Source organism: Propithecus coquereli, unplaced genomic scaffold, assembly GCF_000956105.1.
Source record: "Propithecus coquereli isolate 6110/MARCELLA unplaced genomic scaffold, Pcoq_1.0 Scaffold295, whole genome shotgun sequence".
Taxonomy (NCBI): domain Eukaryota; kingdom Metazoa; phylum Chordata; class Mammalia; order Primates; family Indriidae; genus Propithecus; species Propithecus coquereli.
Genome location: NW_012148563.1, coordinates 3364148 through 3370368, shown reverse-complemented (window position 1 = coordinate 3370368; position 6221 = coordinate 3364148). Strand labels below are relative to the sequence as shown.

Here is a 6221-nt window from a genome sequence, read left to right as displayed (position 1 = left end):
TTGTACAAATAGATTTTTTAAAAATCTAATATAAAAGGGAAAAAGTCAAGCATTTACTTCACCCACACACACAGAACATATGAATGGTTCTCATGTGTATCAAAAAGTTCTCAACATCATTAGTCATCAGGGAAATGCAAATTTAAACCACCCAAGGTGCCACTTCACATTAGAATGGCTTTTAAAAACGCTGGTAACACCAGATATTGGTGAGGATGTGGACAAACTGGGACTCTTACACATTGCTAGAGGGAATACAAATTGTTAAAACCATTTTGGAAAACTGTAAGTTTCTAATGATGTTAAACATACACCTACCCTATTACCAAGCAAGTACATTTCCATTTTCAGGAATGAAAGCCTTTCTCTGGAGAATCATTCTTTGATATATTATTCAATAATGACTGAACCTCTATTTGCTAAGTCATTTGCTAAGTGTTGAGGACATACAGGTGATCAGTCTCTGCCTCTATGAAGCATAATAGGCATACAATTTCCAAAAGTGGGGTGGGAAGAGGGGAAGGGAGCATACAAATCTTATTATAGAGTACCTTTCTCGAAACTTGCCCGATGTAAGAATCACGTGGTGTGCTCAATAAAAACACAGATTCAACAGTCTAAGGGTTAGTGAAGGCCTTTGAGAATGTCATTTAAACTGAGATCTGAAAGATGAGCAAGTGGGAGATTAGTCACAGGAGGAAGGACTCTTTTAGTATTGATTTTGACAGAAAGGGTAAGGAAAGGAATGATATAGAACTAGATGTCTTTTATATAAAAATGAAATTATCATCATTGATTTATATTCACTGAACTAGGAACCTACATAGAGAAATAGTTTTATGTTTTTAATGTTATTTTGTTTTGGGTGAGGAGCAATAAAGATGATGAGTTCATTTTGACACGTAAGTTCTAGATTTTTATAATACATACGAATGGAAAAGATACACAGATGTGAAGTAATTAGCTAACCTGGAAGTATTCAACCCCCAATGCACATATGTACGCATGTATGCATGCATTTATTTATTTACTTTTTGAGACAGGGTCTGGTTGTCACTCAGGCTAGAGTGCAGTGGTGTCATCACAGCTCACTGCAACCTCAAACTCCTGAGCTCAAGCGATCCTCTGGCCTCAGCCTCCCGAGTAGCTGGGATTACAGGTTTACGGGGTTCATGTAATTTAAAAAAATTTTTTTGGAGACAGGGTCTTGCTCTTAAATAAACATTTCTCCAAAGATACACAAATGGCCAAGAAACACGTGAAAAGATGCTCAATATCTATCACAGTTATAAGGGAAATGCAAAGCAAAACGAGATACCACTTCACATCCACTAGGATGGCAATAATAATAATGGATAATAAGTGTTGGCAAGGATATGGAGAAATCAAAACTTCCATCCACTGCTGGTCGAAGTGTAAAATGTTGCGGCCACTTTGGAAAACAGTCTGGCAGTCCCTCATAAAGTTAAATACAGAATGACCACATGACCCAGCAATTCCACTTCTAGGCACATACCCCGTTTTTATTCTCTTCTTGGAGTTCTCACTGACCAAGCTAGTTCCTCCAGTGTTCTCGATCCCAGTGAATTGCAGAACTCTCCCTTGACACGCCCCTCATCCTCACCGGGTCTTGCCAATTTTAACCCCTAACTCTCACAGCTATTACGGCAAGAATCTCCCATTTGGCCAAAGTACTCTTTGCAAAATGTTTATCTGACCACTTCCCTCTACTGCTTGAAACTCAGCAAAGGACTGTCACCGTTTTCAGATAGATTAAAATCTCAGTAAATCTCTTAAGAGCCCACAGCGCTCTGGACTCTGCGTGGTGCGGGGCACTTCTGTCTTCCAGATACACCGGCCTTTCCGTTTCCCTGAACAAGTCGGGCCGCGTGCGTGCTCTCGCCTGCCCGCACCCCCTACCTAACCTTTAGTTCCCGCTCAACCTTCAGACCTCATCTCCATTACCCACTTTTTAGGGAAACCTTCCTGGCCCTTCACACTAGCTGAGGACCTTGGCCGGGCCGGCCGGGCACTGGGGTAACCAATCAACCTCCCTTCTCGCTCTGGCCGGGTCTGGGCCGCGGCACCCGAGCCTGCTGCAGTCTGGTGCGCGCACGCACAGGAGCGGATTCCCATCTTTCCCTGGGGAAGTAGCCGCCTCGGAAAGGCAGGGCTCGGACTTAGCTAGACAAGCTTTTGGGGTGCAGGGCGCTCCACGCCGGCGAACCCGAGCCGGAAAAGCCCTCTTGGAACGGTTGTGAAGGTCTCAGAACCCCGGGGCCGCCTGAGGCACGCGCAAGGCCACGGCCCCTCCCGCACCTCGCCGGCCTCGTCCGCACCGCCGTTTGGCGTCCCGCGTGAGTCGGCGGGACGGGCCTCCAGGCCGTTACCCGGCCACACGGGGGTTCACCGTCCCGACCTGCTCAAGCCCAGCGGCCGCGCCCTGCCCCACCTCGCTGCCCAGCTTACCGCCCCGCGTCCACGCCCGTCGCCCCTGGGAGCAGCGCTACCGCCGGTGCCACACGTGGGACGTCTGATCTCCACAGCCGCCTCAGGGCTAATGGCGCAGGGAATGCTGCCCCGGCGCCTGTCGGGTAACGGCTGCCGGTGGCCCGCCCACCGCCTGACGATGCGCGCTCCTATTGGTCTTCACGAACAGGGCTACACCGTGATTAGCCCGGCTTGCGGGCGCCAAATTGCGGGCAGGAGGCCGCCCTATTTGGAATTTGCACATTTGGCGGGAGAAGAGAGTTTGCGCGGTGGGCCGGGTGGGCAGAGCCACCTGCGAAGATTTTCCTGATTTGCAGCCGGAGACCCTCGTCCGGACCTCACGGCTCTGCAAAGTCATTATGTGAAAATGCTGGGGGGGCGTTGCCCTTGCCGGTGGAGGCCAAACTGCCCCTTCAGTGGCCGGAGGGGACCTGGCCTCCTTCCTTGCGGGGCTGTGTCCACCGCCGCGTGTGCCCTCGTAGTGTTTGATGTAGCTTGTCCTTTGACCATTAGCAGGGCCGAGGGGCTGGCTGGATGAGGACACTGAGGCATTTATTTGTCATGGATGCAAAATTTAAGGGGTTGCCAAAAACCTCAGCAATCAAGATAAGTAATATTGTAGTGCGACCGTTTAAAAAAGTCAAACGTAATGAAAAAAGATCCAAGATGAACAATGAGCATGGGTCTACCCGAAATCACCTTGGGGTGACTTAATATACTTTACGGCAAGTCTTGCCGTCATCTAAGGTGCCTTGGGGTGCCTCTCAAAGTTAAGTCTTGTCCTTTTGCAGTGGATTTCATTTTTGAAATCAATGTATCATTTAAAGTTAATATCAGTGGATGAAGAGGGTGGCCAGGGCAGCAGCATGCTGTTGTGACGTGCTCAAGCCCAGTGGCCGTGCCCTCACAGGCCAGAGCTTCACAGGGGAATGAAGTCTGGCCTGTGTTTGTTATAAAAAGGGCTTCAGGCTGAGGATCACATTAGGCTGGACACTCTCCCCTCATCTGGGCAGATGGCATCAAGAGCAGGACTTGTAGTTCTGGGCCATGGTGACCCTGGAAGGGGTGGCTCTGGAAGTGTGTCCATGGGAAGGCAACCCTCATACCAAGACAGCTGGAAACCACATCCTACTCTGGGCCCTTGACACTTCTTTGCTCCAGCAGAGAATTGTTAGAAATTGCTTTCCTGTGCTGAACATAAGTTTGTCAAATGCTCATTCCACTGCTGGCCCCCTCTCTACGCTATTGGTGCAACACAGAAATAGTCAAATCTTTCTTTCATATGTCAACCTTTCAAACTATTGAAAACAGTGATCACGGCCATCCTTGCGGAGGATGACTGGGATTTGGGAATAGAGATAGGATGTTGTGCCATGAGGGAACAGGGGTCCAGACATACTGAGCCCCGACGTCACATGTGTCACCAGGTTGCCGAATAGGTAATCTGTGCAGGCTGGTGATGCTGTTGCTTGCGGGCAAGCCGCTGAGCAGGTGGCAGGAGGGGCTGTGGGGGTGGGGGGATAGCGCTGGAAGGGAGGCAGTTTTAAAGAGGGCAGGCAGACTGTTTGCATGGAAGACACTAAATCTCGTGTTATGGTGGCAGGTGAAAGAAACATACCCACTTAATGACCTCAGTCGTTTCAGTGTAGCCATGAGCCCCAGTGCCCAGTTGTGTCTTCCTCTAGCCCCCTCCTTTTTTTTTGATGATTCTGGATACTGCCCACTGGCCCTGGGGGCGTGGACCCTTGCTCCTCCTCATCAGAGTTCCCTGTGTCTGTGTGCGCGGCCAGCGGCTCTGCCTCTCCTGCCAGGCAGTTCTACCTTGTCCATAGAATTGATTTGGGCTTTATATTGTTTTGATGTGAAGTTTTATATTTTTAAGAAATTGATCAGTCAGTCATTTCAGTGATCTTAGAGATTTTTTTACCCCATTCCGAGTTCAGAATCATTCACATAATAGTTTTTACTTATTTTTGCTTATAATTTTTAAATATCCTATTAAAGTTATGTGTTTAACGTAGAAAATGCAGAATATGAAGAAGTGGAAATCTCCTATAATCCTACTTCTCACAGAGCCTTATTTAGGATGCTTTGAGGGAGCTATACAGAGAGAGAAAAACCATCCAGACCTCCCACATGGACTGTGATGTCCCTATACATATTTAACCTCTCTATTTAGGAGCTGTTACAATTATTTTATTCCACAAACACCTGCTGAGGTCTTGCTGTGTATCAGGCAGGCCATAGAGTGCAAAGCTTCTTCTCAAAGAACATACAGTCTAAGAGCAGAGAACATATTAGTGGCTAAAATGTGTGGAACAGACAGGACGTGCAAAAAGGTGACAACATGTATAGACAACCGTTTGAGGGAGTGTTAACAAAGTCTTGATAGCATGGAAGCCACACCCTGGGGATCCTCAGGGAATGCGTTGGGAAAATAAGGTAGAACTAAGCAGCCAGGTGCCCTTTTGAGCAAGGCTGGGTGGTCCCACTTCAGGGACCTGTCTTCCCACTTTTGTAACATTGGTAATACTTGGTGGAAGCTCACTGTCTTTTATCAAAATTATCTAGTCTAGTAGCAATGTGGCTGTGGTTTAACTTCCAGATTGTTGCGGCTGCTTCTTCGCTCCTGAGCATGGTAGTGAAGGAGTCAATAATTACTCGAAACAGTGTTTAGAGAGGAGGAGAGACCAAAATCTAAAGGAGAAAATGGCATCCTCAGCTAAGTTCCTCCCCACATTTATTTCCAAGGACACGTGCAAAGGGTCAGGGCCGTTTGCTAATTTCTTTAACAACGTCCATACAGGTCAGCTGTTTTCAGATGACCTTTGCATACAGCAAACAAGCAGCTTCGGGCAGGTGTTTTCACCTGACCATTCACCTGCTCATGTTCTTTCTCTCCACCCATCCTTTCTTTCTTCTAGGCCCAGCCCCCACATGTACCCCTTTTTATTTAAAATTAGAGACGGAGTGTGAGTAGGAGAAAGATGTAAACTTCAGTCTGTGACCTCCCAAAGCCATTATGAAGAGACATCAATTGCTGGATCCATCCTGGAAAATAAGAGACAAAGTGACAAGACCAAGCACGACCGGTTGATAATATATTTTTGGGTGGTCGTGGGAATGCACCATGTTGTATTATGTAATTTGGTAACATCCACAGGAGGATCAGAGGAATGATAAACTACTGCGATATTCAGCCAGTCTGTTCCATTTCTCTGCCAGGAACATGGAGGCAACCATACTCCTCCAGTCCACGTCGAGACATTGGTAGACAGAGGGATCTCCCAGTCCCACCATGTTAGGGGCTTAAACAGGTGAGTGTAAGACATGAACCCAGTAAGCTGTGGCTGTACTGCCTGGGAGAAATAAAAGGAGAAAAGGCTGCAAAGCAGCCCTCGGGTTACCTGGCTGTTATTATGGGCGACAATAGCCAAATACGCCAGGAAAGTGTTCCCCGGGGTGGGAGCCGCCCCCAGTTGTGTTATCATAGCTGAGGCCTGTGTCTCTAGTTGTCTCAATTGACCCCACGTGGTCCTGGGCACTGTCATGGTGTTATGTGTCTGTCGAGGTGGGACCCCCATCAGCAGCGGCTGGAGAGAGAGACGTTTCATTTGTAGAATCCAGCACACGATGTGGGCGAACTCATCTGGAAGGGAACCACTCGGGACCTGTAGAAAAATTGAGCATAAACGTCCTCTTCCCCGTGTTAACTCAATCACAATCAAAGG

The 6221-nt window shown here is 47.9% G+C and overlaps 1 protein-coding gene across 1 annotated transcript in view; it reads right to left on the bottom strand.

Annotated features, from left to right (window-relative positions):
• Positions 1-2015, bottom strand: part of RBM44 (RNA binding motif protein 44) — a 31410-nt gene extending 29395 nt beyond the window's left edge. Inside the window, exon 1 of the mRNA XM_012648821.1 lies at positions 1926-2015. The gene's annotated coding sequence lies outside the window, so the exon portion shown is untranslated. The remainder of the gene's footprint in view (positions 1-1925) is intronic.
• Between the last annotated feature and the right edge of the window lie 4206 nt (positions 2016-6221).